The 14,840-nt window shown below is 38.0% G+C and overlaps 15 non-coding genes across 15 annotated transcripts; all 15 read right to left on the bottom strand.

The window, feature by feature from the left end:
- Positions 1-113: 113 nt before the first annotated feature.
- Positions 114-186, bottom strand: TRNAV-UAC (transfer RNA valine (anticodon UAC)). The gene has a single exon. It is a non-coding gene; the product is annotated as a tRNA-Val (tRNA).
- Positions 187-386: 200 nt separating this feature from the next.
- TRNAV-UAC (transfer RNA valine (anticodon UAC)) lies at positions 387-459 on the bottom strand. Its single transcript has one exon. It is a non-coding gene; the product is annotated as a tRNA-Val (tRNA).
- Positions 460-934: 475 nt separating this feature from the next.
- Positions 935-1,007, bottom strand: TRNAV-UAC (transfer RNA valine (anticodon UAC)). Its single transcript has one exon. It is a non-coding gene; the product is annotated as a tRNA-Val (tRNA).
- A 200-nt stretch (positions 1,008-1,207) lies between these two features.
- Positions 1,208-1,280, bottom strand: TRNAV-UAC (transfer RNA valine (anticodon UAC)). The gene has a single exon. It is a non-coding gene; the product is annotated as a tRNA-Val (tRNA).
- Positions 1,281-1,344: 64 nt separating this feature from the next.
- On the bottom strand, positions 1,345-1,417 carry TRNAV-UAC (transfer RNA valine (anticodon UAC)). The gene has a single exon. It is a non-coding gene; the product is annotated as a tRNA-Val (tRNA).
- Positions 1,418-1,754: 337 nt separating this feature from the next.
- TRNAV-UAC (transfer RNA valine (anticodon UAC)) lies at positions 1,755-1,827 on the bottom strand. The gene has a single exon. It is a non-coding gene; the product is annotated as a tRNA-Val (tRNA).
- A 610-nt stretch (positions 1,828-2,437) lies between these two features.
- Positions 2,438-2,510, bottom strand: TRNAV-CAC (transfer RNA valine (anticodon CAC)). The gene has a single exon. It is a non-coding gene; the product is annotated as a tRNA-Val (tRNA).
- A 476-nt stretch (positions 2,511-2,986) lies between these two features.
- Positions 2,987-3,059, bottom strand: TRNAV-UAC (transfer RNA valine (anticodon UAC)). Its single transcript has one exon. It is a non-coding gene; the product is annotated as a tRNA-Val (tRNA).
- Positions 3,060-3,533: 474 nt separating this feature from the next.
- On the bottom strand, positions 3,534-3,606 carry TRNAV-UAC (transfer RNA valine (anticodon UAC)). The gene has a single exon. It is a non-coding gene; the product is annotated as a tRNA-Val (tRNA).
- Positions 3,607-3,669: 63 nt separating this feature from the next.
- TRNAV-AAC (transfer RNA valine (anticodon AAC)) lies at positions 3,670-3,742 on the bottom strand. Its single transcript has one exon. It is a non-coding gene; the product is annotated as a tRNA-Val (tRNA).
- A 65-nt stretch (positions 3,743-3,807) lies between these two features.
- Positions 3,808-3,880, bottom strand: TRNAL-UAA (transfer RNA leucine (anticodon UAA)). Its single transcript has one exon. It is a non-coding gene; the product is annotated as a tRNA-Leu (tRNA).
- A 611-nt stretch (positions 3,881-4,491) lies between these two features.
- On the bottom strand, positions 4,492-4,564 carry TRNAV-UAC (transfer RNA valine (anticodon UAC)). The gene has a single exon. It is a non-coding gene; the product is annotated as a tRNA-Val (tRNA).
- A 475-nt stretch (positions 4,565-5,039) lies between these two features.
- Positions 5,040-5,112, bottom strand: TRNAV-UAC (transfer RNA valine (anticodon UAC)). The gene has a single exon. It is a non-coding gene; the product is annotated as a tRNA-Val (tRNA).
- A 9,270-nt stretch (positions 5,113-14,382) lies between these two features.
- Positions 14,383-14,455, bottom strand: TRNAV-UAC (transfer RNA valine (anticodon UAC)). Its single transcript has one exon. It is a non-coding gene; the product is annotated as a tRNA-Val (tRNA).
- A 201-nt stretch (positions 14,456-14,656) lies between these two features.
- Positions 14,657-14,729, bottom strand: TRNAE-UUC (transfer RNA glutamic acid (anticodon UUC)). The gene has a single exon. It is a non-coding gene; the product is annotated as a tRNA-Glu (tRNA).
- Positions 14,730-14,840: the final 111 nt, after the last annotated feature.

Genomic DNA, 14,840 nt, shown 5'->3' with positions numbered 1-14,840 from the left:
GATCTTCCGCGTGTAAAGCGGACGTGATAACCACTACACCATAGATAAGTAGTAATACTGAGATTTCCAAGAGATCTAGCTAATTTTTATGCCCAATCACGATGGACAAAACATGAATCTACCAGGGCTCGAACCTGGGACCTTCCGCGTGTAAAGCGGACGTGATAACCACTACACCATAGATACGTTGTAATACTGATTTTTCCAAGAGACCTAGCTTTTTTTACGTCCTATCACGATGGTCAAAATATGTTTCTACCTGGGCTCGAACCTGGGACCTTTCGCGTGTAAAGCGGACGTGATAACCACTACACCATAGATGCGTAGTAATACTGAGTTTTCCAAGAGACCTAGCTTTTTTATGCCCAATCACGATGGACAAATTATGTATCTACCAGGGCTCGAACCTGGGACCTTCCGCGTGTAAAGCGGACGTGATAACCACTACACCATAGATACGTAGTAATACTGAGTTTTCCAAGAGACCTAGCTTTTTTTATGTCCTATCACGATGGTCAAAATATGTATCTACCAGTGCTCGAACCTGGGACCTTCCGCGAGTAAAGCGGACGTGATAACCACTACACCATAGATACGTCGTAATGCTGAGTTTTCCAAGAGACCTAGCTTTTTTATGCCCAATCACGATGGACAAAATATGTACCTAACAGGGCTCAAACCTGGGACCTTGCACGTGTTAGGCGGACGTGATAACCACTACACCATATATCCGCAATAATACTGAGTTTTCCGAGAGATCTAGCTAATTTTTATGCCCAATCACGATGGACAAAACATGTATCTACCAGGGCTCGAACATGGGACCTTCCACGTGTAAAGCGGACGTGATAACCTCTACACCCTACATACGTACTAACACTGAGTTTTCCAAGAGACCTAGCTTTTTTTATGTCCTATCACGTTGGTCAAAATATGTATCTACCAGGGCTCGAACCTGGGACCTTCCGCGTGTAAAGCGGACGTGATAACCACTACACCATAGATACGTAGTAATACTGAGTTTTCCAAGAGACCTAGCTTTTTTTACGTCCTATCACGATGGTCAAAATATGTGTCTACCTGGGCTCGAACCTGGGACCTTCCGCGTGTAAAGCGGACGTGATAACCACTACACCATAGATACGTAGTAATATTGAGTTTTCCAAGAGACCTAGCTTTTTTATGCCCAATCATGATGGACAAAATATGTATCTACCAGGGCTCGAACCTGGGACCTTCCGCGTGTAAAGCGGACGTGATAACCACTACACCATAGATACGTAGTAATACTGTGTTTTCCAAGAGACCTAGCTTTTTTTATGTCCTATCACGTTGGTCAACATATGTATCTACCAGGGCTCGAACCTGGGACCTTCCGCGAGTAAAGCGGACGTGATAACCACTACACCATAGATACGTCGTAATGCTGAGTTTTCCAAGAGACCTAGCTTTTTTATGCCCAATCACGATGGACAAAATATGTATCTAACAGGGCTCGAACCTGGGACCTTGCACGTGTTAGGCGGACGTGATAACCACTACACCATATATACGTAGTAATACTGAGTTTTCCGAGAGATCTAGCTAATTTTTATGCCCAATCACGATGGAAAAAACATGAATCTACCAGGGCTCGAACCTGGGACCTTCCGCGTGTAAAGCGGACGTGATAACCACTACACCATATATACGTAGCAATACTGAGTTTTCCAAGAGACCTAGCTTTTTTATGTCCTATCACGATGGTCAAAATATGTATCTACCAGGGCTCGAACCTGGAACCTTCCGCGTGTAAAGCGGACGTGATAACCACTACACCATAGACACGTAGTAATACTGAGTTTTCCAAGAGACCTAGCTTTTTTTATGTCCTATCACGATGGTCAAAATGTGTATCTACCAGGGCTCGAACTTGGGATCTTCCGCGTGTAAAGCGGACGTGATAACCACTACACCATAGATAAGTAGTAATACTGAGATTTCCAAGAGATCTAGCTAATTTTTATGCCCAATCACGATGGACAAAACATGAATCTACCAGGGCTCGAACCTGGGACCTTCCGCGTGTAAAGCGGACGTGATAACCACTACACCATATATACGTAGTAATACTGAGTTTTCCAAGAGACCTAGCTTTTTTATGTCCTATCACGATGGTCAAAATATGTATCTACCAGGGCTCGAACCTGGAACCTTCCGCGTGTAAAGCGGACGTGATAACCACTACAACATTGATACGTAGTAATGCTGAAATTTCCAAGAGACCTAGCTTTTTTATGCCCAATCACGATGGTCTAAATATGTATCAACCAGGGCTCGAACCTGGGACCTTCCAAGAGTAAACCGGACGTGATGACCACTACACCATAGATACGTAGTAATGCTGAGTTTTCCAAGAGACCTAGCTTTTTTATGCCCAATCATGATGGACAAAATGCGTATCTACCAGGGCTCGAACCTGGGACCTTCCGCGTGTGAAGCGGACGTGATAACCACTACACCATAGATACGTAGTAATGCTGAGTTTTCCAAGAGACCTAGTTTTTTTTATGCCCAATCACGATGGACAAAATATGTATCTACCAGGGCCCGAACATGGGACCTTCCGCGTGTAAAGCGGACGTGATAACCACTTCACCATAGAAACATAGTAATACTGAGTTTTCCAAGAGACCTAGCTTTTTTTATGTCCTATCACGATGGTCAAAATATGTATCTACCTGGGCTCGAGACTGGGACCTTCCACGTGTTAGGCGGACGTGATAACCACTACACCATATATACGTAGTTACACTGAGTTTTCCTAGAGATCTAGCTAATTTTTATGCCCAATCACGATGGACAAAATATGTATCTACCAGGGCTCAAACATGGGACCTTCCACGTGTAAAGCGGACGTGATAGCCACTACACCCTAGATACGTACTAATACTGAGTTTTCCAAGAGACCTAGCTTTTTTTATGTCCTATCACGTTGGTCAAAATATGTATCTACCAGGGCTCGAACCTGGGACCTTCCGCGTGTAAAGCGGACGTGATAACCACTACACCATAGATACGTAGTAATACTGAGTTTTCCAAGAGACCTAGTTTTTTTATGCCCAATCACGATGGACAAAATATGTATCTACCAGGGCCCGAACCTGGGACCTTCCGCGTGTAAAGCGGACGTGATAACCACTTCACCATAGAAACATAGTAATACTGAGTTTTCCAAGAGACCTAGCTTTTTTATGTCCTATCACGATGGTCAAAATATGTATCTACCTGGGCTCGAGACTGGGACCTTCCACGTGTTAGGCGGACGTGATAACCACTACACCATATACACGTAGTTACACTGAGTTTTCCTAGAGATCTAGCTAATTTTTATGCCCAATCACGATGGACAAAATATGTATCTACCAGGGCTCAAACATGGGACCTTCCACGTGTAAAGCGGACGTGATAGCCACTACACCCTAGATACGTACTAATACTGAGTTTTCCAAGAGACCTAGCTTTTTTTATGTCCTATCACGTTGGTCAAAATATGTATCTACCAGGGCTCGAACCTGGGACCTTCCGCGTGTAAAGCGGACGTGATAACCACTACACCATAGATACGTAGTAATGCTGAGTTTTCCAAGAGACGTAGCTTTTTAATGCCCAATCACAATGGACAAACTATGTATCTACCAGGGCTCGAACCTGGGACCTTCCGCGTGTTAGGCGGACGTGATAACCACTACACAACAGATACGTAGTAATACTGAGTTTTCCGAGAGATCTAGCTTATTTTTATTCCCAATCACGATGGACAAAACATGTATCTACCAGGGCTCAAACCTGGGACCTTCCGCGTTTAAAGCGGACGTGATAACCACTACACTATAGATACGTAGTAAAATTGAGTTTTCCAAGAGACCTAGCATATTTTTATGCCTAATCACGATGGTCAAAACATGTATCTTATGGGCGTCGAACCTTATACCTTCCGCGTGTAAGCCGGACGTGATAACCACTATCCCATAGAAACGTAGTTATACTGAGTTTTCCGAGAGATCTAGCTAATTTTTATGCCCAATCACGATGGACAAAACATGTATCTACCTAGGCTCGAGACTGGGACCTTCCACGTGTTAGGCGGACGTGATAACCACAACACCATATATACGTAGTTATACTGAGTTTTCCAAGAGACCTAGCTTTTTTATGTCCTATCACGATGGTCAAAATATGTATCTACCTGGGCTCGAACCTGGGACCTTCCGCGTGTAAAGCCGACGTGATAACCACTACATAATAGATACGTAGTAATACTGAGTTTTCCAAGAGACCTAGCTTTTTTATGCCCAATCACGATGGACAAATTATGTATCTACCAGGGCTCGAACATGAGACCTTCCGCGTGTAAAGCGGACGTGATAACCACTACACCATAGATACGTAGTAATACTGAGTTTTCCAAGAGACCTAGCTTTTTTATGTCCTATCACGATGGTCAAAATATGTATCTACCAGGGCTCGAACCTGGGACCTTCCGCGTGTAAAGCGGACGTGATAACCACTACACCATAAATACATAGTAATGCTGAGTTTTCCAAGAGACCTAGCTTTTTTTATGTCCTATCACGATGGTCAAAATATGTATCTACCAGGGCTCGAACCTGGTACCTTCCGCGAGTAAAGCGGACGTGATAACCACTACACCATAGATACGTCGTAATGCTGAGTTTTCCAAGAGACCTAGCTTTTTTATGCCCAATCACGATGGAAAAAATATGTACCTAACAGGGCTCGAACCTGGGACCTTGCACGTGTTAGGCGGACGTGATAACCACTACACCATATATCCGTAATAATACTGAGTTTTCCGAGAGATCTAGCTAATTTTTATGCCCAATCACGATGGACAAAACATGTATCTACCAGGGCTCGAACATGGGACCTTCCACGTGTAAAGCGGACGTGATAACCACTACACCCTACATACGTACTAACACTGAGTTTTCCAAGAGACCTAGCTTTTTTTATGTCCTATCACGTTGGTCAAAATATGTATCTACCAGGGCTCGAACCTGGGACCTTCCGCGTGTAAAGCGGACGTGATAACCACTACACCATAGATACGTAGTAATACTGAGTTTTCCAAGAGACCTAGCTTTTTTTACGTCCTATCACGATGGTCAAAATATGTATCTACCTGGGCTCGAACCTGGGACCTTCCCTTTCAAAATAGTTCTAAGGAATCCTTCAGAATATGTGTTGAGAAAATTTTAAAGATTAGCTAAGGAATAATTCTTGGGAATCCTTTATATATTTGGCACTTTTTTCCAATTTTTTTTCTTTGGTATACTTAAGAAAAACTACTTGGGAGTTCTTTAGGGATTTTTCTGAATACCTCTTAAGCTAAATATTCTAAAGTGTTTCCCAAAAAAAAGTCAGAAAATATTGTCTTCTATTCCCATGAATATTCTTTGGAAATCATAAATGTTTTCTTAAAGATATTCTAAAGAGTTCCCAGAGCCCTTCTTGAGAAGTTATATTGCTTTTCCCTTGGATTCCCAAGATTTATCCGTCTGTGTTCTAAAGATATGCCTAAGTAATTCCCTCCAATCTCTTTAAAATATTCCCAAGATAATTAAATCAAATTTCTAAAACATATTCCCAAGATAATTCCATCAAATTTTTAAAACATATTCGCAAGAGTTCCCTCTCATTTCTAAAAAATATTCTCAAGAGTTCCATCCACTTCCTAAACAAAATCCTCAAGAGTTTCTAAATAATACTCCCAAGAGATTTCCCTCCAATTTCTTGAAAATATTTCCAAGAGATTTCCCTTCAATTTCTTGAAAATATTCCCAAGAGATTTCCCTTTAATTTCTTGAAAATATTCCCAAGAGATTTCCCTCCAATTTCTTTAAAATATTCCCTGGATAATTCCTTTAACTTATTAATTATATCCCAAAAACAATTAATAATAATTGTATGCTATTATGGGATCCACCTTTGAAAATTCACTTGACTTTTCTTAGTCGAGGGCCCAATCACTCTTGGGTTCTCTGTACACGAACTGCTTATTACGCGAAATCATTTTAGCACTGTTAAGGTTAAGGGTTTAAAAGATTACGCGTTATCAATTCCTTTATTACAGCGCCTATACTGATTACGCAGAGTGGTTGGACCCTCAATCTTAGAATTATCTTCAGTTTTGTTTTCCTGCGAAAAATAATTACCTCCAGTGTTATTATTTAATTTTCCTTTATTTCAACGAATTTAAAATGTGTTATATGTTAAATGCCGTTATTTTCGGAGTTGGTTACGTTCAAATCGCCAGTTGGTACAATTTGAGATGTGTTTTTTTCCTTTTTGTTTCGTACTTCCTTGATCTTGTCTTGTAGTGAGCGCTTGATAAGATTTCGGGCGCAGTTGTATTTCTCACATGTAAATGCTTTACACATGTTTGATTTAAAATTAATACAATACAATATAGTGTGATTTAAGTTAGCGTGCTTAACTTACTTATAATCGAGTTTATTTTTGCTGGGTCTAACGGCTTCCGTGCCGGAATATGCTTAAACGCGTTAGATTGTTTTCCACTTATTGAACACTCAGATAGATCATTAGCTGAAAACAATCCAAGAAGAAGTGACCTAGCAAATTGGCATGTCACAGCAGCTGCATGTTCCGCATTTATTAACAAGCACCGTTTAATCTGAACTTCATTTCCGAGATCAACCTAAAATTATTAAGACAGGGTAAAATGCAAATCATCCAAAACTTAAATTACTAATCAATTTAAATTACAACATCAATATAATAATTTAAATTATAAAGTCAATTTGATAATCAAAATGACTAAATTAATTTTATAATTTAAATTACAAAGTCAATTTGATAATCAAAATGACTAAACTAATTTTATAATTTAAATTACAAAATCAATTTGATAATCAAAATGACTAAATTACTTTTATAATTTAAATTACAAAGTCAATTTGATAATCAAAATGACTAAATTAATTTTATAATTTAAATTACAAGTCAATTTGATAATCAAAATTACTAAACTAATTTTATAATTTAAATTACAAAATCAATTTGATAATCAAAATGACTAAATTACTTTTATAATTTAAATTACAAAGTCAATTTGATAATCAAAATGTCTAAATTAATTTTATAATTTAAATTACAAAGTCAATTTGATAATCAAAATGACTAAATTAATTTTATAATTTAAATTACAAAGTCAATTTGATAATCAAAATTACTAAACTAATTTTATAATTCAAATTACAAAGTCAATTTGATAATCAAAATTACTAAACTAATTTTATAATTCAAATTACAAAATCAACTTGACAACTTTATAATTTAAATTATAACATAATTTTATAAGGTTATTAGTAAAGTCTAATTTCCAAGTAAACAGAAAAGTTATGTTTTACCATATCCATTTCTGGTTGGGCACTGGAAGCAAATCCATTATCGTTAATAACTTTTTCAAGTTTTTTATGAGACTTCTTTAATCGCTTGATCCATTGATCTACTTCTGTTTTATAAGAAAAATGTTTTTAAGTAAAATTTTTATTTACAAACTAAAACTATCACAATAACCACTAACTACAGACCTATTGGTTTAATGGAACCAAGTAAACCTTTAAAATAGCCAACTCTACATACCTGCTAATTTCCTCAGGTTATCGTTTTCCTCAGACAAACGTTTCATTTTTTCTTTTAGTTTTTCATTTTTGGCGATTAGCACTTCTTCTCGGTTATTTTTACCTTCATCCACATTAGACAAGATGCTCTGATTTTGCTATAAGGATATTGTTTATAACTATAATTTTTAAGTCAATATGTATAACATTAAGCTTAACTATAAGCTTCAGTGCACTGTTGTCATGCAGGTTCTCTGTGAGTCAAGTAGGTCTAGTATTGAGTGAAACTGCACTGCTATAGCCCTAATCTCTGCCATAATTTGACTCAGAAATGGCCTGGCAACACTGGGAGAACGGTATAAACCTCCTTTAGTGGAAACTATGTAGTACAGGTACCTGAATCGTAGCTTCACTTCTGTCTGTGCGCTTTTTTGAGATTTTATTGACTTCTCTCTTAAGCCTTTTTTCCATTTCATCGGAAGTACCTAAAAATGGTACAAATTTTCGTTCCTATAGACCAATTCGGAAATTACATACAGAAAAAACAACCAGTAGGGGCGAGGCCGCCATCGGGGTAAACTGCTCCATGCCACCAAGCACCGCTAGATGGGGTCCCGAGCTCGCACTGCTTTTAGCGGTGCTTCTTGGAATGACGAGTTTACCCCTCGAGTGTTGGCTTATCCTATGGAATTTCCAAATTGGTCTATAGGTAAATTTCACATGAAGAGCATTTCATACAATTTACACAAGGAGGCAAAGCTACATTGCGTACAAGAATCCCAGCTATTTTGTACTCCAGGTAACCGTGCCTCGCCTCCTTGTGTGTATGGTACCATAAGTACAATAATTAAACATAAGTTTGCCAATTAAGCTAGATCCGACAACAACTGAATTTCACGTCATCTGCTTATACTCATAAGCGCGGAAGGCGCCCCCCTAGCAGGAACGCGAGGATTGTGTCCCTCCACGAGTTCCGTTACCGTTAAGGTTAAAACCGTGTTTAGTATGTTGGCTGGCAGCATTGCCAATCAAAAATTTCGAGGTTTGGTGAAAGCCACTATAGCATTATCATGTCGACGCTTTAGCCTCTTAACTAGTAATAACTAGTGAAAATAGGTTCTTGACATCCATTGAGCTTTTTGGCAAGCTTATGTTTAATTATTGTACTTATGATGGTACGAATCCTCCAAGTGTAGACTATATATTATTTTAGAGCAAGCCCCACGAATTTTAAAGTTTAATGCATTTAATTTAAATTGTTCGAAAGATGTGATCGAAAAAATTAGAAATATATTACTTGGGAAATTTCTTAAACTTATCAAACAAATTAATATTGGTTTCTATTTTAGAACTATTAGAAACTTTAACTCACCGATACTGACTACTTTTCCTGGTGATGATTCCTTGCCTTCTTCCCAATAGACATCAACTTCCATACCAATAAATTCCGTATAAACGGTAGCCACTGCAATTCGAGTGGCTACGTCCACATCCTTTAATTGCCTGACCGAGTAATGGTCCCAGCAATTCTCTTGTGTAATCCACTTAACGAGCACATGCAGCCCACCGACATCTGGTTTAGGCATTTTTAACTTTCTCTTACTTTACCGCACGAAAATTAAACCTAAAAATATATTTCACGATTTGCCCTAACCCTAATTCACGCTTAGCACTGCCGCTTGTCCGCTTGAACTTTTTCTATATGGCTCCCTTAATTCTTGGAAAATTTTATCTTAGGAATGAAGGAATCTGTGGGACGGTTTATTCTTTTCATTCCGTGTTTTTGGAGAAAAAGGGGGCAGGGCCGGGACTCCCACTTTCTTTACAAAGGGCTAGGGGATAAAATGGACAGTCAAAGATCTTAAGCGATTTGCCCTGGGGTTAGAAGTCGCTTGTACTTGAGTTCATTGCTCCATTTTCAAGGGGAAGGACATTTCAATAGAATTCATTCATTCATTCAAATTTTCTAAAACCCGACACTTGGCGACTGTCCCAGCCCTCGGAACACCTTGACTTCGGACTTTTTCTTAGGCACTGGCGCTTTTGATTTTATAATGTCAGATAGAGAGTTCGGTTCCACAAACCTTATCTCTTCACCAATTCACCTGTCACACAGATGTTTCTAGTGCATTCTAGTGTAGTATATGTAGAAGTATTATGTTGACACCAACCAATCCACTCGGTAAAGTTCCAATATAACCTACTCCTGTCTTTTCATTTCAAAAACGTTTTTATTAGTAGTCGAGTTCAATATTTTTAAATCAGGGATTTTCTAATTATGTCAAAGAGAAATTATAAGGCATATATCTGGTCCGAAAACGCCTCGATTCCCAAAAGAACCCTTGCGCGACGTAGGAAAAAAATTAAAGAAAATACTAGAAATATCAATGACAGAAGCACTAATTGTGTCAGGACTTCATCCGAATCTTCTGGGTGTGAATTGGAAGAAACTATAACAAATATTTCTGAATATGAAAATTTACCATCATCGGACGAAGAAAAAAGGTTTTAAAACTCTTTCTTATCAATTTATATCATAAGTAAGCTTATTTGGAATAAAATATTTCAAGTAACCTTATTTACTTAACGCTCAAGCAATTAGAAATCTTAGCATTTAGCATGCATAATTTTTATTTAGAACCCCCGAGGCTACACCTCATTGCTGTGCTTCCGAATCATCATCGTGTTCTTCTTCTGATGAAGAAGCGGTTAACTATGAGGAAACTCAATATTATGAGGAGAAATTTACAGATGATTTGGTATGTTTTATTGCAATCCCCCATAGAATTGAAATAGAATAATGACGTGCTGCATGATTACAAACTACGCGGTCTATTTTTAACTAATATTAGAGCTGCGGCTAGCAGCCTTCAGATAGAGACCAATAGATCAATCCATTTTTCCCATAGGGGATCGAAGCGCGCATATAAGGGCGTGATCGAGCCCCAACGTTAGGTGTTTGCCTTCGCTCCAAGAATCACCGCTAGAAGCAATGCTAGTTGGCTAGGCTCCATCGTGTAGTGAGCTACGCCTCCATCTAGCGGTGATTCTTAGCGCGAGGCCAAACAGCTAAGGTGGAAGACTCGCCCCTGTGCGCTGGTGTTTCTGTAAGCAATTAATGGATTGGTTTATTCTCTTAAAATATGTTACAGGACAAACCATTATTCGAAAACTCTAACCTAACTGCCAAGGAGAGCTTACTCCTTGTTATGAGTCACGTGCTAAGATTTCACACTTCAAATGAAGCAACTGAGAGCCTTTTAGAGTTACTCTTTTGGCATTTGCCTAAGAACAATTTTTTTCCAAACACGAAATATCAGTTTTTCAAACATTTTACTGGTGCGCAAGGTTTAGTGACTCAACATTTTTACTGTCAAAGTGAAGAGTGTTGTAACTACCTTGGATCACTGGCTGACGGGGAAAGCGATCTCAGCTGCACAATTTGCAACTGTGTTTGGCAAAAAGATGATATGATTAAAAGGGGAAACTACTTCCTGGTATTTAATTTCGAAGAGCAAATAAAAAACTTGTTGGAACTACTGAGCCCAGAACTGACCATTAAAAATTGGTCATTTGATGTGTCAGATATATCCGAATCGAGATGTTACAAAAACAAAAAACGATCAAAACACGACATTACGATCACCTGGAATACTGATGGCGTTCCGGTTTTTGGATCATCCAGCTTCAATATTTGGCCGCTCCAGTTTACAATTAATGAACTACCTTATCATATTAGATCAAGAAATACTCTCATTGCGAGCTTATGGTTTGGTGTTAAAAAACCTAACATGAACACGTTTTTGTTGCCTTTCGTTAAAATCATGAATAAATTATCTGAAGATGGAATCACTTGGCAAAATGCCAACAAGGAAACCATAACTACTAGAGTTTTCCCTGGTCCTTGCACCGTGGATTCTGTTGCTAGGTGCATGGTAATGAATATGTCTCAATTTAATGGAGAATTTGGGTGCCCTTGGTGCTTAAATCCAGGTGAAGTTATAAATAGGGGACAGGGACACTGTAGAGTATATGGAACTGGAAATTTTCAAAGTAGATCTCATGAAGGAATACTTCAAGATGCTAGAATTGCTACTGAAACCGGATTTATTTCAAATGGAATAAAGGGCCCTTCAGTGCTATTTCAACTTAACTATTTCAATACTTTTGAAGACATTGTAGTTGATTACATGCATTGCCTTGACTTGGGTGTAGTACGTGTGACAACTAGCCTTTGGCTTGACTCGAAGAACAGCAACGAGGTGTACTACTTGGGTAGAAAAATAAAGGAAATTGATAGACAGTTACTCGCGATTAAGGTCCCTAGAGAGTTTTCTCGGAAGCCAAGGTCACTCAAACATCGACCGTTTTGGAAAGCATCTGAGTGGCAGTCTTGGGCGCTCTTTTATTCTCCCATAATTATGGAGGCGTTTTTGCCTAGACAATATTATCAAAATTGGATATTGCTAGTTAAGATTTTCCACGAACTTCTTGCGAAAACTGTTGCAATAGATAAATTATTTCAAATACAAGAAATAGTTTTGGATTTTCTAACCAACTATGAAAACCTGTATGGCAAAGAAAATATGACGTTCAACGTACACCAAATATCTCATTTGGTTGAATGCGTGTCAAACTGGGGATCTTTATGGAATTATTCGGCCTTTCCTTTTGAGAATAATAACGGACGGATCCTTCGACTCTTTAATGGTACAAAATTTGTTCAATTGCAAATCGCACAGAAATACCTTTTATTACAAAATATCCCTTCTCTAGTTATTCATGGTAATGCTTTCAAGGACAACCATCTAATTGAGCGTTATTTTGACAAATTAACAAAGTACTATAGTCTTTTCCCATCTAAATCGAGGATTAATGGCAAAAATAAACATATAACATTTGGAATTATAGCTTCCAATATTTTCGCCGACAATGATGATTTAAGAATTTTGAATGAAAATAACATGACTTTGTCAGACATAACTATCTACAGAAAGGTTTCTATAAAAGGGGTTAGTTTTGTTTCAAAATCTCGGAGCAAAAAAGCAGACGATTCTCATTTTTGTGTTGATGAAAATGGAATAGATAGTTTTTACAAAATTCGCTTAATAATATCCAACGTCAACGGCTCAAATTTCCTAATAGTCCAAAAACTTAAAGTATTACGATACGCTGTTAACTTTACGAGGAGAAGGACCATTTTCGGTGGTTTTTGTGAAGTTAAAGAAACCCGAAACATTTCCTTACTTTCACTTCATAATTTAAAGATGCGAAAGTGCATTTACATTGCTAGTCATAATAATGTAAAATTGTTAGCAGTTAATCCAATTATTGAAGGTAATTAGAGGTTTATAATTAGTTCTTAATTTGCCAATTTAATATATGGAATGCAGCTATTGTGGTTGAATTATGCTAGCTGCATGGCCTCTTTGATAGTTTTAAATGTTTTAGGAATAATTAATACTTAAAAAAAATAAAATATATTTATTGATATTTCGTATTTTTTTCTTGTCGCTTAAGAGACGCAATGAGGTTTTCATACTAAAGGTTTAAAACTCTGCATGCTAGTACAAGAGTTTTGCAATGTTAGGTGTGAAGATATATCTCCACTGAAAATTACTTAGCATTCCTAAAGATTAACACCGAATGATATCTATAGAAAAAGTAAATCATAAATTCTTTAAGAATTCTATAGAGTTATAGAGAATAATTTCTGAAGAAAAGTATTATAGTAAATTCTGTAGGATTCCGAAAGAGTTTGTACAGAATTATTTCTTAATAAAACTATTATAGTAAATTCATTAGGATTCCGAAAGAGTTTTTACAGAATTATTTCTGAAGAAAACTATTATAGTAAATTCTTTAGGATTCCGAAAGAGTTTTTACAGAATTATTTCCGAAGAAAACTATCATAGTAATTTCTTTAGGATTCCGAAAGAGTTTTTACAGAATTATTTCTGAAGAAAAATTCAAGTTCTAAATTATTAAGGATTCCTAAAGAAGCGTAGAGAAATAATTCTGAAGAAAAATCTATATCATTTATTCTTTGGGATTTCTAGAGGATTTACTCGGTAGTGAATCCTCAAGACAATAATATAAAGAGCTCTTAAGAATTTGCAAACGGGATTATTGGGGAAAATTCCCAAAAACGATGTTCCCAAGAGCACGTTAAAGACCCATAGATATTTCCTAAGAAACAAAAAGAAAGATTTTGTAAGGGTTCCGCGTGTAAAGCGGACGTGATAACCACTACACCATATATACGTAGTAATACTGAGTTTTCCGAGAGATCTAGCTAATTTTTATGCCCAATCACGATGGACAAAACATGAATCTACCAGGGCTCGAACATGGGACCTTCCGCGTGTAAAGCGGACGTGATAACCACTACACCATAGATACGTAGTAATACTGAGTTTTCCAAGAGACCTAGCTTTTTTATGTCCTATCACGATGGTCAAAATAGGTATCTACCAGGGCTCGTACCTGGGACCTTCCGCGTGTAAAGCGGACGTGATAACCACTACACCATAAATACGTAGTAATGCTGAGTTTTCCAAGAGACCTAGCTTTTTTATGCCCAATCACGATGGACAAAATATGTATCTACCAGGGCTCGAACCTGGGACCTTCCGCGTGTAAAGCGGACGTGATAACCGATACACCATAGATACGTAGTAATTTAGTTCTCCAAGAGACCTAGCTTTTTTTATGTCCTATCACGATGGTCAAAATATGTATCTACCAGGGCTCGAACCTGGGACCTTCCGCGAGTAAAGCGGACGTGATAACCACTACACCATAGATACGTCGTAATGGTGAGTTTTCCAAGAGACCTAGCTTTTTTATGCCCAATCACGATGGACAAAATATGTATCTAACAGGGCTCGAACCTGGGACCTTGCACGTGTTAGGCGGACGTGATAACCACTACACCATATATCCGTAATAATACTGAGTTTTCCAAGAGATCTAGCTAATTTTTATGCCCAATCACGATGGACAAAACATGTATCTACCAGGGCTCGAACATGGGACCTTCCGCGTGAAAAGCGGACGTGATAACCATTACACCATAGATACGTAGTAATACTGAGTTTTCCAAGAGACCTCGCTTTTTTATGTCCTATCACGATGGTCAAAATATGAATCTACCAGGGCTCGAACCTGGGACCTTCCGCGTGTAAAGCGGAC

Source organism: Phalangium opilio, unplaced genomic scaffold, assembly GCF_054372755.1.
Source record: "Phalangium opilio isolate 3A_F unplaced genomic scaffold, DU_Popi_V2 ptg000013l_1, whole genome shotgun sequence".
Classification (NCBI taxonomy): domain Eukaryota; kingdom Metazoa; phylum Arthropoda; class Arachnida; order Opiliones; family Phalangiidae; genus Phalangium; species Phalangium opilio.
Note: the sequence above shows the minus strand (reverse complement) of the source record. Positions and strands in the feature narration are given on the sequence as shown.